We start from the raw sequence: 26055 nt of genomic DNA, 5'->3' as shown, positions 1-26055 counted from the left end.
TCATCTTGCTCCCTCACCCCTAGCTTTACAATTGGAGATGTGCCACTAACCCAATAATCAGCAATATCAACATACCACCTGCACCAAGTACTATTGTGACATATGAGTATTGTCGTGAAAGGGTTTAACTAGAGCTGTTTGTTCAATGACTGCGTTTAATATCAGGCTTCCTGGAACGAACTGGTTACTGGAGGGTTTCCTTTTTCCATAATTAGGGGCTTCTTTCACCTTGTTATGCCATTGTATTCAGGGCAGAGTCAACCTCAACAAGATTCAGATCAGCAGCTGCAGAGAGAGGGAGGGATCAGAATTTTGAGAACATTAGACTGGAATATTCCAACAATGGATCAGCATCAGAGAACATTAGACTGGAATGTTCCAACAATGGATCAGAATCAGAGAACATTAGACTGGAATGTTCCAACAATGGATCAGAATCTGAGAACATTGGACTGGAAAGTTCCAACAATGGACAGAAGTTTAGCCTTGCGCTTTACTATCTTTCTCAGGATTGGGCATGGTTAGAGTTGCGGATACAAGCTGTACTGATTATTATTCCAGCTGGTCACTATCCCATCCTCTCTCTTATCGGTGTTCCTGGTAAGCCTATCTCTATCAATTCTATAAACGATGCTGAAGGTTTGTTCTAATCCAGTTAATTATATTTAGCAAATGCATAAACTTTCACATTCAAACTCCACTTCATTTTGATTCATTTCCAAACTACTTACCCATAAACACAATTTAATGCATTTCCAAACTACTTACCCATGTAAGAAGGAAGAAGACTATTTGGAATCCTGAGTCTCCTTTTTACCCTGGACTGTTTTATTTTCCGGATTCTCTCTGTAATCAATTCTGTCGACATCCAGTCTGCAGCTCTACCGCAGTTGCTTTTGCTGAATTAGCCATCATCTACCTCGTCGTTAATGACAGATTTTATGACTCCAGTTCTCTTCTGACCTCTCTTCCAGTTACAAATATTTTGGCAACAAACTTGTTCATGTATCTACAGTTACATCACAAAAGGGACTCGGTATCAGAGTAATAATGTCACTGACCCGTATAATTCTGAGGGACAGGTTATGACTCTCAGAGCATTTTTTGAAATTCTATCACAGCTGACGACTAAACTTAATTCGAATGACAAAATTGGATTGGAACCTAATTTCACTCAAATCAACGATAAACCATCAGGATATCTTTTGTTATTTCGTTGGTAGTCATGGATAAAGAAACTTATCATTTTTGCCCAGTCTGGACTAAGTGTGACTTCAGACCCACAACAATGTAATTGGTTCCACACTGTCTTGACAAATGGCCGCGTGGTCAAAAGCCATTAGTGATGGACAACAAATGCTGCCCTTGTCATTGATGTTGAAATCCCGGGAGATAACAACATTCAAGCTGAAATAAACCAAAGAACTTCTCCAGTGTCTGAAAGAATGTTGGAGAATCTCAGCAGATATGGCAGTCTGTCGGTAGAAACACAGATAACGTTTCGAGTTCAGTGACCCTATCAAAACTGAATGCAACTGAGAAATAATATTATTTATAGCAGGATGGTTGGAAGGGTGAGTGGGAGGTTTGTGTTGAATGGATGGAGAACTGTCGAGCAAGAGAGAACGAGAGAGAGAAAGGAAAAGCAAGCAAAGTGACTGCTGATGAAAGACTAGAAGGAAAATAGAATGGGAAGTTATTCTAACATTTCCCTTTCTCCCATATTCCTGAATATCATACTCATTTCGGGATGTCTCTGCTTGAAGTGAGTTATGTTACCTCTGACTCTTTTCTCTGAGAGTGGTGATCAACTCCATCGGCAATACTGGCGGTGACGTTATAGTTGCCGAGATGCAGAGAAACGTACTATTACATTGTCAACTGCTTCTTTAGACACAGGAACTATTACCGCGGGACTGTGCTGAGATGTAACGGCTTTCTCAGCCCGGACGAGAAACTGACGGGAGGGAGCCATTTTCAACACTGAATGGGAGCACCATGTGTGTGGGGCATTGACTTGCTGCTGTCATTAGAAAGTCAGTGCAGTTTCTGTGGGTGGTGTTCTCAGGGTTGTGTTGTCAGCTGCTGGGTTCATTCAGGGAGAGCCGAGGGTCTGGTAACCCTACTCTGGACACTGTATTTACAGAGAGTCTTGGTGCATGGCAAACAAATGGAGCCGAGGCGAGACAGAAGGCAAGCTCTTGTAAGCAGGGTGGAGCAGGACATTGCACTTTCCATGGTTTTCAGGACCATTTTTCTGGACCCATTCATTGTAAAGTGTGAAACCAGCTTGTTTCAAATTTGAGGTGGTCACTGTGCTGGGACAAGACTGCACTGACACTCACCATGAAGTGAACTGCTTCACTTCTGGAATTTTCCAGGCAGGAGTGGGTAATATATCCACCATCTCTGAAGTGCAGTCCGCCGATCTTTTAAGAACTGGCAGAGGCCATTTGCCTTCTGAGAGGAATAAGTTGGTTCCATCTCCACAGGGGAACGTACAGAAACTAACTTCCAGAAATACAAGGAAACAGGGGGACTGGTAAAAATGAGCAAATGCAGAAATTAAAATTAATAAAGTGCATGCTTTTGAAAATCTAATTTAATTTAAGTTTCCTAAGTTTCTGCATCTGATGAGCTACATCCCAAATGTTTTAGAGTTGGTAACAGAGGTAGTGAAACAATTACTGACTATGCTTCAAAGCTGCTTAGATTCTGGAAAGTATCCTGCAGGCTTGAAAGCAGCTATTGTTAATCTAAACATTCAAAACAGGACGGAGAGGGAAAAAAAGAAAACTAACTAGCTGGATGTCAACTGTGAGTAAATCATTGTAACCTTTTATTCAAATGTGGCAACTAAACACTTGGACAGCAATGATCTGATATGGTAGATTTGGCCGCGATTCAGGAAAGCGAAATGATCTTTGATAAACCTGCTGAAGTTTGTGAAGATTGTCCGCTGTGACATACACAATTAAGAACCAATGGGAGTTGAGCATTTGGATTTTGAGCAGATGTTTGACATGGTTGAATACAGGTGAGTGGGGAATGTTAGAGTCCATGGGTAGCTGGTTTGGAATATATATCATATGGATTAAAAATTGGGTAATGGAGATATTAGAAGAGTAATGTTCATCTCTGGACTTAAAGCTTGTGGAGTATCAGAAGGATCAGTGTTTGGCAATAATTATTTACGAGGCATACAAACTGAATCAGATGGGAACAACAAATATCATCACTCATATATATATATACATAATATATATATATATATATATATATATATATATATATATATATATATATATATATGTTTATTAAATGGTGAGACGTTGGCGATTGCTTGTGTTGAAAAGGACCCGGATGGCCTTGGTCATAAGTGAGTAACAGAATTCTTACGTGGCAGGAATTAACTGATATGCGGCTTTTCATACAAATTGATTGAAGTATCAGAGTTGATATATCTTTCCCAATGGTGATGTTTTGTTAAAAGGAGTATTTGGTGCATTGTGTACAGATTTGGACTACTTTATAAGTAATGATCACTTTGTCATCGAGACAGTGCAAAGGAGATTCACCAGACTAAACCCTGGCATGATGGTGCCACGAGGAGAGAGTGCAGTAACTGTGTGTTTAATCTGTAGCGTTGTGAAAGAATAACGGAGTTGAAATTTGATTGTTATGGATGGACACTTATTTATGTACATGAGTAATTAAGCCACGTAGATCAATTTGGAGCAGTTGATCTGTTCAGTTCATGCTCCATTTGTTTGTGATGTTAGAGCATCTCTCAGACTTTCCTGTCCCTGTGTTAGTGACTTGAGAAGCTGAATGACCTCTTCGTCTTCCTCTGTAAGTGACTCCTGTGTGAAATAGTCTCTTTCGGATTCCGTGTAAGTAACGTTTGGGAATGAGCAGATTCTTTCTCTTTCTCAGGATTGGAGCTTTCTAGGCTGAGGAAGCTACCCTAAAGATCTCCTGCAGGTGTGTGTGTGTGTTTGTGTGTGTGTGTGTGTGTGTGTGTGTGTGTGTGTGTGTGTGTGTCTATGTATGTTGATTGTGCTCTCAGTTTGGATGGTGCTTTGACTTACTTCCCTCCCTTTGTCCCTCGTAAACTGAATCCCTGATGATTTCCACCCTCCATTTCCACCTGTACAGTGGTGTGAAGAGATCAGCGGAGACTGACTGCAACAGAACGGACAGAAATGAAAGGACCCTTCCTCAGAGCTCGTGTCAAGGGGATATTATATCACTTTAAACACCACAGAGACTGTCAGACTCGCCCCACGCTGATACACATGGACGCACACTAATACAGAGATACAGAGACATTCACTAATACATGGAACTAAAACAGACATGGAGTGTCTGTCAGTACTTCCCTTGCTCCATGACAACATTGTCAATATTTCCCTCGCTCTGTCTGGTGTGCATTAGCATTTCAATCTGTCTTTAGGGATTGTGTTAGTTTTGCACTTGCTCACACCAGTGAGTGAGTCAGCATTTTTGTGTGGATTGTGACTGCAGGACAATTTCAATGTTCGCAGATACCAACCTGGAAGAATTGTAAAGAGTGTGAAGGTGCTGCATGCAGTAGTGAGAGTGGTAGTGATTGAGCCTTGTTCGGGGGTTGGTGTTAGAACAAATATACAGTGAGTGTGAGGGAGCAGAGAGAATACGGTGACTCTTATCCCTACAGAGTGGGGAAGGTTGTTGATGATTGTCCTGTACTGATGGACATTTCTTCAGACCACAGATACAGCACTGAGCTGGGTGGTGAGCTCAGACCATGCTCGGTGTGTCTGGTGGTGAGGCCCACTCTGGGAAAAGAAGGGTTACTCTCTGTACTAGCCCATCCACTAGGACTTCCGTGCTCCCATCGAAAAAATGTGGTGCAATTGCCCCTTATCTGCCATGCCCTGGGTAAACTGTGCAGGGCAGTTCCAACCTGAGACAGCTCAGCTGTGTGCCCATTGGCCTTTATAAGATGGCACCAATGCCAGGGATCACGGAATGTCCAGGGAAATCTGGGCGATAGTGAGTACCTCCAGCCATGATGAGTGGGAGAATCAGATTGGCATCGAATGAGAGGGTCATCACGGGGTAGGTTCGTAGTTAATGAGGTGAATTCGATAAGACCTCACCAGGAAACTAAATCTGCTTGGTGCAGACAATCCTAATGTCACACTCAATGAAAATGGCACTGAGAAAAATTATTGTTAGATTCAGCCCAATGAATCGAATACTTGGCTGACCACACTAACAGCTACAAAGCTGCCGCTGCTTGTACAAAGCTCCCCATCACAGAGAAGGAGCTAAATGTGACATCCTCTTGGGAAATAAGGCAGGGCAGGAGACCGAGGTATCGGTGGCGAAAGCCCTTTGGGACAGTAATCAGAATTCTCTTAGTTTTGAAATAGAAATGGAAAAGGAATTACGATCTAAAAGTTAATATTTTCTAAATCGGAGGAAGACCAATTTTGATGATATTAGTCAAGGCCTTCCAAAGTGGATTTTGACAGATATTCCCAGGTAAAGGACTATTTGAGAAAAGGAAAGCCTTCAAAAATGAGATGTCAAGAGCACAGAGGCAGTATGTCACTGTTCAGGTGAAGGGTAAAGCTGAGATGTGTAAAGAATGCTGGAGGATTGAATAAATTGAGAGTCTGGTCACGGATAAGAGGAAAGCATATGTCAGGTAGAGACATCAGGAATGAAGGGGTTTTTTTCTGTATTCATTCACGGGATTAGGATACCACTGGTTGGGCCTGCATTTATCCCCAATCACTAATTGCCGAGAGGGTAGTTAAGAATCAATCACATTGTTCTCAGTCTGGAGTCACATGTAACCCAGACCAGGTAAGGATGGATGTTTGCTTCCTTCAAGGACATCAGTGAATCGGATGGGTTTGTCCAACATCCGAAATGGTTTCATCCTCGGCATCAGCCTCTACATTCCAGATTTAAAGTGGTTGTCCAGAAGAATCTAAAGCCAGTCGGAGTACACTTAAGAGGGAAATCCGGAGGCCATGAAGGGGAGATGAGATAGTTTTGACAAATAGGGTTAAGGAGAATCTAAAGGGGCTCTACACAAACATGAAGAACAAAAAAGTATCTCGGGAGAGTGTTGGGCTACTTAAAGTTCAGCAAGGCTGCCGATGTGCAGAACAGCAAGAGATCGAGGCGATAGTAAGCAAGCATTTTGCAACAGTATTGACTGTGCAGAAGGATATGCAAGTTAACAAACTTGGGAAATAAATCATGACATCTTGAAAAGTGTTTGTATCACAGAGCAGGAGATTCTGGAGTTCGTAAAGCCTGTAAAGGGAGAAGAATCCACGTCACCTGATCAGGCGTACCCGAGAAGTCTGTGGGAAGCTAGGGAAATGATTACTGGGCCCCTTGCTGAGATATTTGTATCTCAATTGTCACATGGCAGATGCTGGAAGTTAGGAGGCTTACTAACTTTGTTCAATTACTCACAACATTTAATAAGGATGGTAAGGAAATGTTGGGGAGCCTGAAGTCAGTCGTGGGCATGTTGTTGGATAGGATTCTGAGGCACAAGTTTGCATGTATTTTGAAAGGCAAGGACTGATAAGGGATAGGTAATATGGCTCGAGGCGTGGAAAATTGTGTCTCACTAAATTGACTGAGTTTTTTTAAAAAGTGACTAAGAGGATTCATTGAGGCAGACAGGTTACATTGTTGACATGGACTTCATGTTGACAACTTTCCACATGGTAGACCGGTTAACAAGGTTCATTCACATGTAATGCAGGGAGAACTAGCCATGTGGATACAGAATTAGTTCCAAGGTAGGAGACAGAGGGTGGTGGCGGTGGATTACTTTTCGAACAGAAGGGCTGTATTCAGTGGTGTGCTACAAAGATCGCTGCTGGGTCCACTGCTTTTCATTATTCATAGAAATCATTTGGATGTGAACATAGCAGAGATTGTTGGTACGTTTGCAGATGACAGCAAAATTGATGGTGGAATGGCCAGAAAAGAAGGTTTACCTCAGAGTACAATGGGATCTTGATCAGATGGGCTGATGGGCTGATGGGCTGAGGATTGGCCGATGATTTTTAATCTAGATAAATGTGAGATGCTGCATTTTGGAAATTTAAATCCAGTCAGGACGAATACACTTAATTGGATGGTCCTGGAGGGTGTTGATGAGCAAAGACACCTTGGAATGCAGGTTCATTATTCCTTGAAAGGAGAGTCGTAGATATATAAGATAGTGAAAACGGTATTTGGTATGTTTGCCTTTATTGGTCAGTGGTTTGACTATATGAATTGGGAGATCACGTTGCTGCTGCCCAGCGCATTATTTTAGCCATTTTTGGAGTACTGGATTTAATTGTCGTTTCCCTCCTACTGGAAAGATATTGTGAAACTTGAATGGAGTCAGAACATATTTACAAGGATGTTGCCAGGATTTTAGCTGTAGGGAAAGTGTGAGTAGGTTGGGGTGCTATTTTTTTTTTCCTGGAGCGAGAAGGGCATGTTGAGGGTGAATAGTCAAGATATCTTCCCCAAAACTAGAGGGCATGGAATTCAGGTGAGAGGCGAACGATTTAAAAATGACCAAAGGAACAACTATTTCCACAGAGAATGGTGCATGTGTGGAATGAGCTGTCAGAGGTGGTGGTGGAGGCAGCTATGATTACAACATTTAAAAGGCATTTGGATGGGTACATTGATGTGGGCCAAATGATGGCAAATGGTACAAGCTTATATTGGGATATCTCATCAGCATGGAGGAGTTGAACTGAAGGATCTGTTTCGTGCTGTGCATCTCGGAGAATCGATTATTCTGTCTGACCTCATACCAATATCACATTAATTAATCATTCGCGGAAATACCAACCAATGTTACTAGATGCCATCGATATGTCTTCACTTCTGCATTCTGAAACTTGCAAAACCATTCTTCCATAATACTGACTCTGAGTCTCTGTTCACTGTCTATTTCTGAACTCCGTCCTATTTGTTGGTATTTAAACTGTTGGTATTTAAACCCTGAAATCCAGTTTTAATTGTCCAATTTTAATGTGAATAACTAACCTATATCTTTCTCTGGCCTTGAATGTTGCTTACCCGAGAGCATCAGCTTCCAAAATTAAAAAGCCTAGAAATAATAGTCTGAAATCATAGCTTGAGTTTCTTTGACTTCCCAGTGTCCTGCGCTGGGCTTCATGTTGGAAGGTGGGTGTCAGTTTTGAGGCACTGCTTTGTAACTTGTTCTGTGCCAATCCATTGATCGCCTGTGTTAATCAACCTCTGCTGATCATGTGCTCAGTAACATGATGAATCCCCTCCACTGTTACTGATTAAGACCAGACTTATCACTTGAATTTGACTGACATTTGACTTAATTCTTGTTTTGGAACGTTCGTGGAAATGTTGGGGATGGTTTCCTGGAGGCTGTGTTTTAAGCTGTTGTGGAAATTCAGGAAGACCAGATGTTTTGGTGACCCACTCTGGATGAGTCACGGTGACTGTGTTTACAGCATATGGGTCTACAATATGACCAACAAATAGAGCAGCGACTGCAGAGAGGGGAATCTCTGAATGGAATGAGGGAATCAAAATCAGATCAGCCATGGTTATAGAAAATGTTGGAGCAGGATTGAATGACTCGCTCTTGCAACTTATTCAAATATTTCTGTTAATAACGAGCCAATTCCTCTTCTCTCCCACCGTCTCACAGTGATGGGGAGTGAGTCACCTGGGAAGTAGAAATCTGCGGCCTCACTTGCCCCCAGATATCCCGTGTCCCAGTCTGGAGCAGTTGAGTGACTGCCTCCTGTTCCTGTGTCCCAGTCTCAACAGTTGAATGACTCCCTCCTGTCCCGGTGTTTCAGTCGCGAGCAGTTGAATGACTATCTCGTTTCCCTGTGTCCCAGTCTCAAGCAGTTGAATGACTGCCTCCTTTTCCTGTACCCCAATATCGAGCAGTTGAGGGATTGCCTCCTGTTCCTGTGTCCAAATCTCGAGTAGTTGAATGACACCCTCCTGTCCCGGTGTCCCAGTCTTGAATAGTTGAATGGACTGCCTCCTGTTCTTGTGTCCCAGTTTCATGCAGTTGAATGAATGTCTCGTTTTCCTGTGTCCCAGTCTCAAGCAGTTGAATGGCTGCCTCCTGTTCTTGTGTCCCAGTCTCGAGCAGTGAATGACGGCCCCCTATCCCTGTGTCCCTGTCTCAAGTAGTAGAATAAGTCCCTCCTTTTCTTTTCGCCCATTGTCGAACATTTGAATGACTCCCTCCTGTCCTGTTGTCCCAATTTCGAGCAATTGAATTACTGCCTCCTGTTCCTGTGTGCCAGTCTCTGTGACTGCCTCCTGTTTCTCCCTGTTCCTGAGCAGCAATTTCAGTGCTGTGAATACTGTCTCAAAATTGTGAAAGGACTCGATAGCAGGGCATTTCAAACTAGGAGCAGCATTTCATAAAGATATCTAAACACTTTCCCACACGACATTTTATGCAGGCGGTCTGTTATTTTATCCCTGACCCTATAGAAATACGGTGAAGCCTATACAACCCAGCAGTGTTACAGCTGTACTCCCACATACAGGGAACAAAGATTAAAAAAATGTAAGATTTATAATTTATCCTTCACCAACCCCCATCCATTCCATTCAAACTAAGCAAATGTTCCCCTTTGTTGTGGTATGTAAACTGATGTACGGAACTAGTTAACTGAATCTGTTTGTTTGCTGACTGTGATTAATGTCAGTCTGTGTGGTTTCTAATTATCCCAGTGGAGAAGGTCCATATTCTAATGATAAATGAGCTCTGTTCAATGTGTTATCCCATAGCATGGGTGGGAGCATCACCGACGGCACTAACAGGGATCAGCAGCAGCAGAGAGAGGGGGCGGAGAGATCAAAATCTAAGAACATTAGACTGGAATGTTCCAACAATGGATCAGAATCTAAGAACAATAGACTGGAATGTTCCAACAATGAACAGGGGTTTATCCTATTATGTTTGGATTATTTCTACATATTTTGATGGGTTGTCATTACCAACGCGGATTCAATATGTACTTCGCCTCATTCAATATTTGTATTATCCTATCCTGGCTACTGTTGGTGTCCCTGGTAGGTTTGACTGTCCACTTACTATTTGCATTAACCATGTGCGACGGCATACTGTTCTTTTCATTTACTCTACTCTGTAAACATTCACTCTCCAAACCACTACGAACTACAGACAACTTGTTCATTCTTCCTCTGCCTCTTTCGTTCTGACGCTGTGTCTTGTGGATTGACCTACTCAGTTTCAGATATGAATCAGGTGTCACTGCCCTTGCTATTTAAATATTGAAAGCTTGGAGTTCACTTGGAGAGAGAGAGAGAGGAAAGGTGCTGCATGCAGCAGTGAGAGTGGTGGAGCAGGAGCCTGGTTCGGTGGTCGGTGCTATAACAGATATACAGTGAGTGAGAGGGTTCAGAGACAATACGGTGACCCTTATCCTGACAGAGCGAGGAAGGTTATTGATGATTGTTCTGTATTGCTGGACATTTCTTCAGACCGCACTGAGGTGGGTAGTGAGCTCAGAACCAGGCTCAGTGGGTCTGGTGGTGTGATCCCTCTGGGAAGAGAATGGTCCCCTCCTCTACTTGCCCATCAACCAGGACATCCGTGCCCCTGTCAATAAACCGTGGTGTGATTGACCCTTATCTGCCATGCTCGGGTTAATCTGTGCAGGGCAGCTCCAAACTGAGAAAGCTCAACCGTGTGCCCATTGGCCTTTTAAAGATGGCACCATCAAGGTGCATCCGGAAGACTATGAGTACCTCAAGCCATGATGGGTGGGAGAATCACGCTAGAATTGCATGAGAGGGACACCATAGAGTGGGATGGATAGTCAATGAAGTGAATTTGATAAGGTAGCACCAGGAAACTAGCTCAGCCTCGTGCAGACATTTCCTCTGTCACACTCAATGAAAATAACACTGAGATTAATATTTGTTAGATTCAGCCCAATGAGGCTATCCTCACTCCGGGTTACAAAGCTGCAGAACAAATGCTCATCCAAAACTGGCCATCGTCTGAACTCACAGCAATATCACATTCACTCATAATTCTCCTAGTACTGACCCGTGTTGCATGATACTATCGAAATGGCTTCATTTCAGCATTCTGAAACCTGTGAACATACCCTTCCATGACGGTTGTTTTTCTCAGTTTCCCCCTCTCTGTCTCAACTCCAAAACACACACATTTACAGCCATGCTGAACGGTAACAGGCCATTCGGCGAAGCTGGTCCATGCCAACCAAAATGTCCATCAACACTCACCCCATTTCTCTGTCCTTATTCTGTATCCCTCTAATCCTTGCCTTTCAATGTATGGTCCAAATGCTCTTTCAATGTTGTTATTGTGTGCACCTCAATCACGTCCACTGGCAGATCAGTCCATATGCGTTCCACAGTCTGTGTAAAAAACGCTGACTCTCAGGTTCTTTTTTATTTGTCTGCTCTCCAAACATTATCGGATGCTCTGTAGTCCTCGATTCCCCAATCCTAGGAACGAATTTGAAATATTCACCCCTATGCACGCCTCTCATGATTTGATAAGATCTCCACTTCTGTAAGACGCCCCCACCCCTTTCCAACGCTGTAAAGAAATAGGTTCTAACCTATCCAACCTCTCCCTATAAATTAGACCCTTTAGCCCAGGAAGCATGTTTGTAAATTTCTTCTCCAACCTTTCTAGTTCAATAATATCCTTTCGAGAGCAAGGTGAACAAAACTGAGCACAATACTCCAACCGCAGCCTTACCAACATCCTGTACAACTGCAACATAACGTCCCACCCACTATACTCAATGCCCTGATGAAGGCCAGTGTGTCAACAGCCTTCTTCACTGGCCTGTGTATCTCTGACTCAAATTTCAGAAAACCGTGCGCCTGATCTCCAACGTCCTTTTTTTTCCCCATTACACTCCTTAATGCCCTCTCATTCATCATTAAACTCCCACCTAAATTTGACTTTCCAAAATGCAAGACGTCACACTCATCGATATTAAAATCCATTTGCTATTTCTCAGCCCACTTTCCCAGCTGGTCAAGGGACTGCTGCAATTTCTGATAATGTTCCTCACTGTAAACGATGTCTCCTATTTTAGTGTCATCTGCAAACTTACTACCCTTGTGTTGTGTACTCTCGTCCAAATCGTTGTTAGAGCTAACAAATAGGAATGGTCCCAGCACCGACCCCTGAAGCAGTCCACTAGTCGCAAGCCTCCAGTCCGACAAGCATACCTCCACCATTGTCATTTGCTTGCTAACATAAAGCCAATTGTCGCCAATTTGCCAGTTCACCTGGTATTACATGCGATCTAAGCTTTTAGAGCAGCCTACCTTGTGGAACCTTATCAAAGGCCTTAATGAAATCCATTTTAGACTATGTCCACCCCCCCTGCCCTCGTCAACCTTCTTGGTCACTTCCTCCAAAAACTTTAACAAAATTTGCAAGGCATGATCTGTCATGCACAAAGCTATGTTGACTGCTCCAAGTCAAACTCTGTTTTCCAAATGCATGCAATCTTATCTCTCAGAAACTTCTCAGGTTATATTTCCCAGGCCTTTCTTTGCAGACCTTCTTAAATAAGGGCACAACATTTTCTACTGCCCAGTCTTCCTGTAATTCGGCCCCTGAACTTTCTTCACTTCCTTCCTGGATATATCTGGTCAAAACCAAGAGATTTATCTGACTTTATGCATTCTACTGTGATATGGACTGTACCAAGATATGACAACCAACCCCTCCCCCCGCCCACACCCCCCCCCCCCGCCCCCCCCCCCCCCCAAATGTCACAGTTCTTCAAGGCTTTCTTCATGGAAAGAAAAGGTTAAATTGGGACTTCGCCCATCTCTTGCAGTTTTATATACGCATGCCCATTTTGGATTTTAAGGCATCCTATTCTCTCTCTACTTGTTTTTTTTTACTATACTGAAAGAACATCTTTGGATTCAACTTAATCTTCTCAGCCAAGGCTATCTCATACCCCCTTTGTCGCTTTCCTGATTTCCTTCTTCAGTAAACGCATATATCCCCTGTGTACGCCCAGGGATTCCCTTTATTCCAGCCGCCTGAACCTGAGCTACCTCCTTTTTTTCTGGTCAAAGCCTCACTATCTCTTGTCATTCAGGGTTCTCTCAACCAGCCTCAACTTGCCAACACCTTCACAGCAACATATAAACCTTGAACTCGGGTTATCTCACTTATAAATGCCTCCCACTTGCCCGAGATCCTTTTACCTGCAAGTCCCTGTCTAATTCGAATAAAATTCGGCTTGCCCCAATTTAGAACTTGAATCTGTCGACCAATAATGTCCCAATTTTAAAATTAATATAACTTTAGTCATTTTTCCCAAAATGCTTCTCTACTTTACCTCCTTCACCTATCCTGCCCCATTTGCAAACCATAGGTCGAGTTTGTCCCTTCCTGAGTAAGACCCTCTACATGCTGTTTGTGGAAACGTTCCTGAACACACTTGATAAATTTCATCCCTTCTAAGTCCTTGATCCTCTGGAGAGCCCAGTCTATGTTAGGAAAATTAAAATCACCTATTATGACAACCCTATTACTCCTGCAAGTCCCCCCACCCCACTCCCCATCTCCCTGCATATTTGTTCCTCCAATTCCCATTGATGATTTGAAGGCTTATAGTGCAACCATTATAACATCACCATCCTCCTCTTACTTGTTTGCACCATCCACAAAACCTCATCGGATATTGTCTCAGTTATTTCATCTTTAAATCCTGGAGTGATAATCGCCTGAAACAGAATAATTGGTATTTAAATTGTTTCCATTTACATCTCATGCTCGCAGTGATTTTCACATCGGCAGCAGCCCATGTCAAGGCACAGTGGAGACATGGAACTTTAAATGGCTGGGAGCTGCACATCGTCTCACTTCCAGCATTTGGCTGCAAGTTTCCCCACACTTGGCAGTGATCTAACACAGTGTTATCGAGCAACGCAACAGCCTTTGAATGAGTGAACCAGTGCGGTCTGGGCAGCAATCCGCGCTGGACACGTAGCCCAGAATTATGCATCAAGTATTGGTGTGGGCTGCACAGAGTTCCACTCGAGACATTACCGGATTGCATGCAGCTGTATGCTAGTTTGATCTACACAGTGCTCCATCCTGAACGTATAATGGATGGGCTGGTTATGTGAGTTGGATTGCGAATGTGAGAGAACTAAACATGTGGCAATAACTTTATTTTGTGTTTTCATTCTTGCGATTGGACCCTTCAAATCATGACTCATTCGGTTAGACCCATCCCTCTGGATGAGTGATGGTGACTGTTGTTACAGCATCTGGGTCTGTAACATGACCAACAAATGGAGCAGAGGCTGCAGAGAGGGGTTCTCCGTAAAATGGAATCAGGGAATCACAATCAGATCAGCCGTGGTCTCAGTGAATGGTGGGGCAGGATTGAATGGACAACTAATGCAACTTATTCATATATTTCTGTTTGTAACAAGCAAACTCCCCTTCTCTCCCAGTGTACCATACTGGTGGGGAGTGAGTCACCACCTCCTGTTCCTGCGTAACAGGATCCTGGGACCTCACTAACCTCAACATTTCCTTGTGCTCCAGACTTGAGCAGTTGTATGACTGCCTCCTGTTCCTGTGTCCCAGTCTTGAGCAGTTGTATTACTGCCTCCTGTTCCTGTGTCCCAATCTCGAGTAGTTGAATGACACCCTCCTGTCCCGGTGTCCCAGTCTTGAATAGTTGAATGGACTGCCTCCTGTTCTTGTGTCCCAGTTTCATGCAGTTGAATGAATGTCTCGTTTTCCTGTGTCCCAGTCTCAAGCAGTTGAATGGCTGCCTCCTGTTCTTGTGTCCCAGTCTCGAGCAGTGAATGACGGCCTCCTATCCCTGTGTCCCTGTCTCAAGTAGTAGAATAAGTCCCTCCTTTTCTTTTCGCCCATTGTCGAACATTTGAATGACTCCCTCCTGTCCTGTTGTCCCAATTTCGAGCAATTGAATTACTGCCTCCTGTTCCTGTGTGCCAGTCTCTGTGACTGCCCCCTGTTTCTCCCTGTTCCTGAGCAGCAATTTCAGTGCTGTGAATACTGTCTCAAAATTGTGAAAGGACTCGATAGCAGGGCATTTCAAACTAGGAGCAGCATTTCATAAAGATATCTAAACACTTTCCCACACGACATTTTATGCAGGCGGTCTGTTATTTTATCCCTGACCCTATAGAAATACGGTGAAGCCTATACAACCCAGCAGTGTTACAGCTGTACTCCCACATACAGGGAACAAAGATTAAAAAAATGTAAGATTTATAATTTATCCTTCACCAACCCCTATCCATTCCATTCAAACTAAGCAAATGTTCCCCTTTGTTGTGGTATGTAAACTGATGTACGGAACTAGTTAACTGAATCTGTTTGTTTGCTGACTGTGATTAATGTCAGTCTGTGTGGTTTCTAATTATCCCACTGGAGAAGGTCCATATTCTAATGATAAATGAGCTCTGTTCAATGTGTTATCCCATAGCATGGGTGGGAGCATCACCGACGGCACTAACAGGGATCAGCAGCAGCAGAGAGAGGGGGCGGAGAGATCAAAATCTAAGAACATTAGACTGGAATGTTCCAACAATGAATCAGAATCTAAGAACAATAGACTGGAATGTTCCAACAATGAACAGGGGTTTATCCTATTATGTTTGGATTATTTCTACATATTTTGATGGGTTGTCATTACCAACGCGGATTCAATATGTACTTCGCCTCATTCAATATTTGTATTATCCTATCCTGGCTACTGTTGGTGTCCCTGGTAGGTTTGACTGTCCACTTACTATTTGCATTAACCATGTGCGACGGCATACTGTTCTTTTCATTTACTCTACTCTGTAAACATTCACTCTCCAAACCACTACGAACTACAGAGAACTTGTTCATTCTTCCTCTGCCTCTTTCGTTCTGACGCTGTGTCTTGTGGATTGACCTACTCAGTTTCAGGTATGAATCAGGTGTCACTGCCCTTGCTATTTAAATATTGAAAGCTTGGAGTTCATTGGGGAGAGAGAGAGAGGAAAGGTGCTGCATGCAGCAGTGAGAGTGGTGGAGCAGGAGCCTGGTTCGGTGGTCGGTGCTATAACAGATATACAGTGAGTGAGAGGGTTCAGAGACAATACGGTGACCCTTATCCTGACAGAGCGAGGAAGGTTATTGATGATTGTTCTGTATTGCTGGACATTTCTTCAGACCGCACTGAGGTGGGTAGTGAGCTCAGAACCAGGCTCAGTGGGTCTGGTGGTGTGATCCCTCTGGGAAGAGAATGGTCCCCTCCTCTACTTGCCCATCAACCAGGACATCCGTGCCCCTGTCAATAAACCGTGGTGTGATTGACCCTTATCTGCCATGCTCGGGTTAATCTGTGCAGGGCAGCTCCAAACTGAGAAAGCTCAACCGTGTGCCCATTGGCCTTTTAAAGATGGCACCATCAAGGTGCATCCGGAAGACTATGAGTACCTCAAGCCATGATGGGTGGGAGAATCACGCTAGAATTGCATGAGAGGGACACCATAGAGTGGGATGGATAGTCAATGAAGTGAATTTGATAAGGTAGCACCAGGAAACTAGCTCAGCCTCGTGCAGACATTTCCTCTGTCACACTCAATGAAAATAACACTGAGATTAATATTTGTTAGATTCAGCCCAATGAGGCTATCCTCACTCCGGGTTACAAAGCTGCAGAACAAATGCTCATCCAAAACTGGCCATCGTCTGAACTCACAGCAATATCACATTCACTCATAATTCTCCTAGTACTGACCCGTGTTGCATGATACTATCGAAATGGCTTCATTTCAGCATTCTGAAACCTGTGAACATACCCTTCCATGACGGTTGTTTTTCTCAGTTTCCCCCTCTCTGTCTCAACTCCAAAACACACACATTTACAGCCATGCTGAACGGTAACAGGCCATTCGGCGAAGCTGGTCCATGCCAACCAAAATGTCCATCAACACTCACCCCATTTCTCTGTCCTTATTCTGTATCCCTCTAATCCTTGCCTTTCAATGTATGGTCCAAATGCTCTTTCAATGTTGTTATTGTGTGCACCTCAATCACGTCCACTGGCAGATCAGTCCATATGCGTTCCACAGTCTGTGTAAAAAACGTTGACTCTCAGGTTCTTTTTTATTTGTCTGCTCTCCAAACATTATCGGATGCTCTGTAGTCCTCGATTCCCCAATCCTAGGAACGAATTTGAAATATTCACCCCTATGCACGCCTCTCATGATTTGATAAGATCTCCACTTCTGTAAGACGCCCCCACCCCTTTCCAACGCTGTAAAGAAATAGGTTCTAACCTATCCAACCTCTCCCTATAAATTAGACCCTTTAGCCCAGGAAGCATGTTTGTAAATTTCTTCTCCAACCTTTCTAGTTCAATAATATCCTTTCGAGAGCAAGGTGAACAAAACTGAGCACAATACTCCAACCGCAGCCTTACCAACATCCTGTACAACTGCAACATAACGTCCCACCCACTATACTCAATGCCCTGATGAAGGCCAGTGTGTCAACAGCCTTCTTCACTGGCCTGTGTATCTCTGACTCAAATTTCAGAAAACCGTGCGCCTGATCTCCAACGTCCTTTTTTTTCCCCATTACACTCCTTAATGCCCTCTCATTCATCATTAAACTCCCACCTAAATTTGACTTTCCAAAATGCAAGACGTCACACTCATCGATATTAAAATCCATTTGTTATTTCTCAGCCCACTTTCCCAGCTGGTCAAGGGACTGCTGCAATTTCTGATAATGTTCCTCACTGTAAACGATGTCTCCTATTTTAGTGTCATCTGCAAACTTACTACCCTTGTGTTGTGTACTCTCGTCCAAATCGTTGTTAGAGCTAACAAATAGGAATGGTCCCAGCACCGACCCCTGAAGCAGTCCACTAGTCGCAAGCCTCCAGTCCGACAAGCATACCTCCACCATTGTCATTTGCTTGCTAACATAAAGCCAATTGTCGCCAATTTGCCAGTTCACCTGGTATTACATGCGATCTAAGCTTTTAGAGCAGCCTACCTTGTGGAACCTTATCAAAGGCCTTACTGAAATCCATTTTAGACTATGTCCACCCCCCCTGCCCTCGTCAACCTTCTTGGTCACTTCCTCCAAAAACTTTAACAAAATTTGCAAGGCATGATCTGTCATGCACAAAGCTATGTTGACTGCTCCAAGTCAAACTCTGTTTTCCAAATGCATGCAATCTTATCTCTCAGAAACTTCTCAGGTTATATTTCCCAGGCCTTTCTTTGCAGACCTTCTTAAATAAGGGCACAACATTTTCTACTGCCCAGTCTTCCTGTAATTCGGCCCCTGAACTTTCTTCACTTCCTTCCTGGATATATCTGGTCAAAACCAAGAGATTTATCTGACTTTATGCATTCTACTGTGATATGGACTGTACCAAGATATGACAACCAACCCCTCCCCCCGCCCACACCCCCCCCCCCGCCCCCCCCCCCCCCCAAATGTCACAGTTCTTCAAGGCTTTCTTCATGGAAAGAAAAGGTTAAATTGGGACTTCGCCCATCTCTTGCAGTTTTATATACGCATGCCCATTTTGGATTTTAAGGCATCCTATTCTCTCTCTACTTGTTTTTTTTTACTATACTGAAAGAACATCTTTGGATTCAACTTAATCTTCTCAGCCAAGGCTATCTCATACCCCCTTTGTCGCTTTCCTGATTTCCTTCTTCAGTAAACGCATATATCCCCTGTGTACGCCCAGGGATTCCCTTTATTCCAGCCGCCTGAACCTGAGCTACCTCCTTTTTTTCTGGTCAAAGCCTCACTATCTCTTGTCATTCAGGGTTCTCTCAACCAGCCTCAACTTGCCAACACCTTCACAGCAACATATAAACCTTGAACTCGGGTTATCTCACTTATAAATGCCTCCCACTTGCCCGAGATCCTTTTACCTGCAAGTCCCTGTCTAATTCGAATAAAATTCGGCTTGCCCCAATTTAGAACTTGAATCTGTCGACCAATAATGTCCCAATTTTAAAATTAATATAACTTTAGTCATTTTTCCCAAAATGCTTCTCTACTTTACCTCCTTCACCTATCCTGCCCCATTTGCAAACCATAGGTCGAGTTTGTCCCTTCCTGAGTAAGACCCTCTACATGCTGTTTGTGGAAACGTTCCTGAACACACTTGATAAATTTCATCCCTTCTAAGTCCTTGATCCTCTGGAGAGCCCAGTCTATGTTAGGAAAATTAAAATCACCTATTATGACAACCCTATTACTCCTGCAAGTCCCCCCACCCCACCCCCCATCTCCCTGCATATTTGTTCCTCCAATTCCCATTGATGATTTGAAGGCTTATAGTGCAACCATTATAACATCACCATCCTCCTCTTACTTGTTTGCACCATCCACAATACCTCATCGGATATTGTCTCAGTTATTTCATCTTTAAATCCTGGAGTGATAATCGCCTGAAACAGAATAATTGGTATTTAAATTGTTTCCATTTACATCTCATGCTCGCAGTGATTTTCACATCGGCAGCAGCCCATGTCAAGGCACAGTGGAGACATGGAACTTTAAATGGCTGGGAGCTGCACATCGTCTCACTTCCAGCATTTGGCTGCAAGTTTCCCCACACTTGGCAGTGATCTAACACAGTGTTATCGAGCAACGCAACAGCCTTTGAATGAGTGAACCAGTGCGGTCTGGGCAGCAATCCGCGCTGGACACGTAGCCCAGAATTATGCATCAAGTATTGGTGTGGGCTGCACAGAGTTCCACTCGAGACATTACCGGATTGCATGCAGCTGTATGCTAGTTTGATCTACACAGTGCTCCATCCTGAACGTATAATGGATGGGCTGGTTATGTGAGTTGGATTGCGAATGTGAGAGAACTAAACATGTGGCAATAACTTTATTTTGTGTTTTCATTCTTGCGATTGGACCCTTCAAATCATGACTCATTCGGTTAGACCCATCCCTCTGGATGAGTGATGGTGACTGTTGTTACAGCATCTGGGTCTGTAACATGACCAACAAATGGAGCAGAGGCTGCAGAGAGGGGTTCTCCGTAAAATGGAATCAGGGAATCACAATCAGATCAGCCGTGGTCTCAGTGAATGGTGGGGCAGGATTGAATGGACAACTAATGCAACTTATTCATATATTTCTGTTTGTAACAAGCAAACTCCCCTTCTCTCCCAGTGTACCATACTGGTGGGGAGTGAGTCACCACCTCCTGTTCCTGCGTAACAGGATCCTGGGACCTCACTAACCTCAACATTTCCTTGTGCTCCAGACTTGAGCAGTTGTATGACTGCCTCCTGTTCCTGTGTCCCAGTCTCGAGCAGTTGTATTACTGCCTCCTGTTCCTGTTTCCCAGTCTCAAGTAGTTGACTGACTGCATCCTGTTCCTGTGACCCAGTCTTCAGCAGCTGCCTTAAGTGACTGCCTCCTGATCCCCGGTTTGTGAAAATAGATGTCCTCCTCCTCCTCCAGAGTAATAGGCTCCAAAAGCTCTGTGCTCCACTGCTGCTCCTGTGGAATGGAGTTGACGACTGAATGGCCTCTTCATATTCCTTACAGCTTCTCTAGACTAAAAGCCTTTCTCCTGTTCTGTAAAACACCATCAAAATCTGTATGATGTACTTTTGTAGTTGACTATCAATAATTGAGCAAACAAACTGACTGGCAGAATTCAGAAGCTGAATAGCCTCCTCCAGTTCCTGTATTATACACTCAAGAGGCTATAGAGTCTCAGAGATGGACAACACAGAAAAAGACCCTTCAGTCCGATTGTCCATCCCCACCAAATATCCTAAATTAATCTCGATCCCCTTTGCCAGCACTTGGCCCATCTCCCTCTAAAGCCTTCCCATGCATGTATCCATCCAAATGCCTTTTAAATGGTGTAACTGGACCGGCCTCCACCACCTCTTTTGGCTGTTCAATCCATACACACAGCAGTCTCTGTGTGAAAATGTTGTCCCTCATGTCCCTTTTTAAATCTTTCCCCTCTCGCCTTAAACCTTTGACTTCTAATTTTGGACTCGCCTATCCTGGAGAAAAGACATTGACTGTTTAACTTATCTATGCCCCTCGTGATTTTATAAACCTCTTTAAGGTCAACCCTCAGCCTCAAGACTTGAAAATTGCCCCAGCCTATTCAAACTCTCCCTGTAACTCTAACCCTCCAACACCTGTAACATTCTTTTAAATCTCTTATGTACCCTTTCAAGTTTGACAACATCTTTCCGACAGCAGGGAGACCAGAATTAAAGGCAGTATTACAGAAGTGACCAAACCAATGTCCTGTGCAGATGTAACATAGCAGGCAAACGCTTAGGCTCAAAGCACGTACAAAAAAGGGAAGATCATCAAATGCCTTCTTCACTGCGCTGTCTACCTGTGACGGCACTTTCAAGGAACGGAGAACCTGCACCACAAGGTGACACAGTACCTCAGTGACTAGCATTGCTGCTTCAGAGCGCAGCGCTCTGGGTTTAATTCCATCCTTGAATGACTGCCTGTGTGGAGTTTGCACATTCTCCCCGTGTCAGCGTGAGTTTCCTCTGGGTGCTACGTTTTCCTCCTATAGTACTAAAATATATAGATAAGGGTAGATTGGCAATGCTGAGTTGCCCATATCACCCAAGGATGTGTAGGGTAGGTGGATTAGCCATGGGAAATGCAGGCTCAGAGGGATATGGTAGGGGTTTGTCTCGTGAGATATTGTTTAGAGGGTCGGTGTGGACTCGATGGACCGAATAGCCTGTTTCCTCACTGTAGAGATTGTATAATTTCTGTGGAGTTCTCCTTGCTTGGCAACTTTCGACAGGACGCTCCCTACATGTCTTGCCTTGATTTGTCTTGCCAAAATGAAACACTTCACATGTATCTAAAATAAACTCCATCTGCCACTCCTTGGCTCACCTAACCTAGGTCCCATTATATTCTGAGTTATAATCCTTCACTTATGCACCACCAAATTTGGAATTATGTACAATCTTACTGACCATACTTCATATATTCAAATGCAAATGATTTGTATAAGTGACAAAAGGCAGTGGACCCACTATTGATCTTTGTGGCACGCCACTGGTCACAGGTCTCCAAGTTCAATGAACAAATGTCCACTGCCACGGCCTGTCTCCAATATTCAAGAACATTTTGGATCTAACTGGCGAGCTTTCCTAGGATTGTAGGCAGTCTAACCTTGCTAACCAGTCTACCATGTGGAACATTTTGGGTTTCTTGCTGCATTCCATAAAGGCAACATCCACTGCCATGCATTAATGAACCACTTACATCACTTCCTCAAAAGCTTCCACCGATTCAGTGAGACGTGCTCTCCAAGGTACAAAGACCTCTTCAGTCCTTGTCTTTCCAAATGCGTACACATCCTTTCCCTCAAAATCCCCTCCAACAATTCAGTCACCATTGACGTCAGGCTCACTGATGTATTGGTACCTGGGGTTTCCTCAATTTCTTAAATAATGACACTATGTTAGCAGCCCTCCAGTCTTTTGTCACATCACCTGTGGAAGTCAATGATACAAATATATTAGCAAAAGGCTGAGCAATCTCTTTCCTAGCTTCCCACAAACTTCTGGGATACAACTGATCAGGTCCCAGGGATTTGTTCACCTTTAAGCGTTTTAAAATGTCAAGCACTTCCTTGTAATATAGACACTTTTCAAGATATCACTATATATTTCTTGTTCTCTCGTTCTTGTAACCTCTTCCACATTAAATACTGAGGAGAAATACTTGTTTAGTGTCCCTCCTATCTCCCGTGGTTCCACACATAGTTAGCCTTACTGATCTTTAAGGTGCCATATTCTCTCCCGAGTTATTTGTTTTTTGGCATTAAAGGATTTTTAAAATTTCTTTAAAGCCTCAGTATCCCTATTTCCAAATCCATCTCTTGTCCACATTTTTCTGGCCCGATTTCCCCATTGACTATACACTTACTGCCCTTATACTCCTCTCGAGATTCACTTGATCTCAGCTCTGTTTACCTGACACATGCCTCCTTCCTTTCCTTGATCAGTCCATCAACCTATCGAGTCATCCAGCACTCCCTGAACTCACCAGCCTTGCCCATCTCACTAATAGGAACTCGTTGGCTCTGGATTCTCTGAATCCAAGTTTTGATTGCCTTGCATTTTCCAACCATCCCCTTACCTGTGAACAGGGTGTCCCAATTAGCATTTCACAGGACTCGCCTAACACTTTCAAAAAACTGGCCTTATTCAAGGTTAGAACTTTAATGTTTACATCGTATCTTTCCTATTCCATAACTGATTTAAAACTAATATTTACACATAACAGACTTGAAATGTTAAATAAACACTTCCTGCCACTCCGTAACAGTCTCGAGAAGCTGAATAGCCTCCTCCTTTCCCTCTGTAATAGACTCAAAAGGCTGAATGACCTTTTCTGTTTCTCTGTAATGGGCTCGAGGGGCTGAATGACATCCTCCTGTGCCTGTGTAACAGCCCGGGGACATTAAATAACACAGCTACCTGTGGATTATGATCAGCCTGTAAACTGATGGAGGTCCATCCCTTCTGAGTTACGGAAACACAAAAAACACAATGTACTCAAGGTGCTCTCACAGTAAATCCTCGTACAGTGCAGCGACACATCTCTTTGTTTTGAATGATTCTGTTGGCAAAATGTGCCAACATTCCATCTTTTCAAGTCTACTATGATGTGAATAGCGTTCTGCTATCCCTCTGTAAAAGACCCATAGGGACAGAATTTCTTCGCCCAGTTGCTGAGCAGCAGTCTCAATGCTCTGTCTCAAGGTTATGAAAGGATTTGATAACAGGGCACTTACAACCAAGCGTAGCCTCACATTGGTCAATATGTACCGTACGTTTTGATAAGGTATCCAGAAACTTGACCACCTGACATTTTTATGCAACCGATCTGTTATTTTACAACTCCCTCCTTGAATAAACAAAATGGAATATATACAGACCCCTGCAGTGTTCTATTAATACTCTCATGTACAAGGAAATAAAGATTTAAAAAGATTGAAAGATTTATGGTCCAGCACTCAGCAACCCTCATCCATTCAATCCAAACCCAGTAAATGTTCCCCTTTTATCGTGATATGTAAAGCGATGTTTCGAACTGGTTAACTAAACCAGTTTGTTCAGGGAATTTACTAATGCCAGTCTCCATGGATTGTAATTATCCCAGTGGAGGGTTTCCATCTTTCAATGATAAATGGGCGCCGTTCAATGTTTTATCCCATAACATGAGCGGAAGCATCACCGACAGCACTGACAAGGATCAGTAGATCCAGAGAAAGTGGAAGGAGAGATCAGAATCTGAGAGCATTAGACTGGAATGTTCCAACAATGGATCAGAATCTGAGAACAATAGACTGGAAAATTCCTACAATGGAGAGGGGTTTACTCTATCATATTTCGTTTCATTCGACATATTATGATGGGTTGTCATTATCATTTCGGATCTATTTTGCTCTTCTCATTATTAAGTATTTTTGTTATCCCTTCCTTGCTAGCATTGGGGTTCCTGGTGAGTGTCACTGTCTAGATGTTTTATTTCTATAAACCAGTTATGACTATATTTCCGTTATTTCATATAGTCTACACATCTTGTCACTATTATTGTTCCTGTTGAATCTCGCAATCCAGATATTCACTCTACAGACCACTACTAACTACATCAATGAACGTGTTCAATTACTGTCTCCCTCTGCTCTGGCAGTGTTACTCATGGGTCTCTATGTTGACTGACTCAGTTTCGGTGGAGACCCACAATGCATTGCATCATTGCCTTTGCTATTAAGAGCATGGAGGTCACTGTCTACTGGTCTGCTGCTTCCTTCCACTGTTTCCATCGTATCCCTGGCCAATATCTGCAGCTGAAGCAGACAAGTCTCAACTGTGGGTGATCCCATTGACAATGAGCTGATTCCTGACACCATGCCCTGAACATTTTTAACTTGAAATACTCATCACTCCAGAATATATCTCACTGGTTTATTCCATCTGCTGTTTGAACTTTGAGCTATGAAGTACATTTGTAAGGAAGACAAAACTCTGCTACTGAAACTCTCGGCTTCAAACCTGCTGAAGCAATTCTGATTCGCACTCACACCAAACTCCCATCCATCTGTCACTCATGCGCACGCAGATATATATTGCTATTGTGTATGGCAATGCCTTTACTTTAACATTCTCAAACACTTTATCTCATCAGTTTATGAAACCTCTCACGTTCCCTCTGTTGATTATCCAAAAGCCTGCCAGTTGTTCGTAATTAAAATAGTTTCCTCCATGTGTGTTCCTTCTCAAACAATGAGTTTCCTATTCCAGCACTCCAATCGCACACACACACGCACTCTCTCTGTTTCTGATGAGCACACACACACGCAGAGAGAGCAAACCTTCCCATTGTGGGCAGTAAACCGATGCGAGTATAGTTAGCATATGATAGTAAAGTTTGCAATACTCTCCATGCTGGGCAGATAGTGCAGTTTACTGAGCAACACACTAGCATGGTCTGCACAGCACTCCATGCTGGGCTGTCATCTTGTCCCAGTTTATGTTGTTTGTGGTGTTCTGTGAAGAAGATTCAGAATGATTCAGAACAAACCATTCCAGCTGATCTGACAATGCCTTTATTCAATGTTCTCATTCTTGTCATTTTCATCTCGAAGATCTCACTTCTCCAGTTTGCCCCACTGCCCTTTCTTTTTCCCCATAATTCCACAACATCTTTTCCGTTAATTTACTGTCTGTTTCTGTCTTTTATGTGAATCTGTCTGTCTGTCTGTATCGTTCCCTAGTCTTGGGTTTTGGCTCTTTGTCTCTGGAGTGCTGGCATTGTGCAGCTCAGAAGTAATGAAAGGGTGTGCATCAGGCTATTGTTCACTTCTCTGTATGTCCCATGTGATGGTCCATGGACAGGGGTGTTTCAGAAGTTATAAGACACATCCTTGTAACTTGGTCTGTACCT

This window comes from Chiloscyllium punctatum, unplaced genomic scaffold, assembly GCF_047496795.1.
Source record: "Chiloscyllium punctatum isolate Juve2018m unplaced genomic scaffold, sChiPun1.3 scaffold_179, whole genome shotgun sequence".
NCBI lineage: Eukaryota > Metazoa > Chordata > Chondrichthyes > Orectolobiformes > Hemiscylliidae > Chiloscyllium > Chiloscyllium punctatum.
This window is presented reverse-complemented; position numbering follows the sequence as displayed.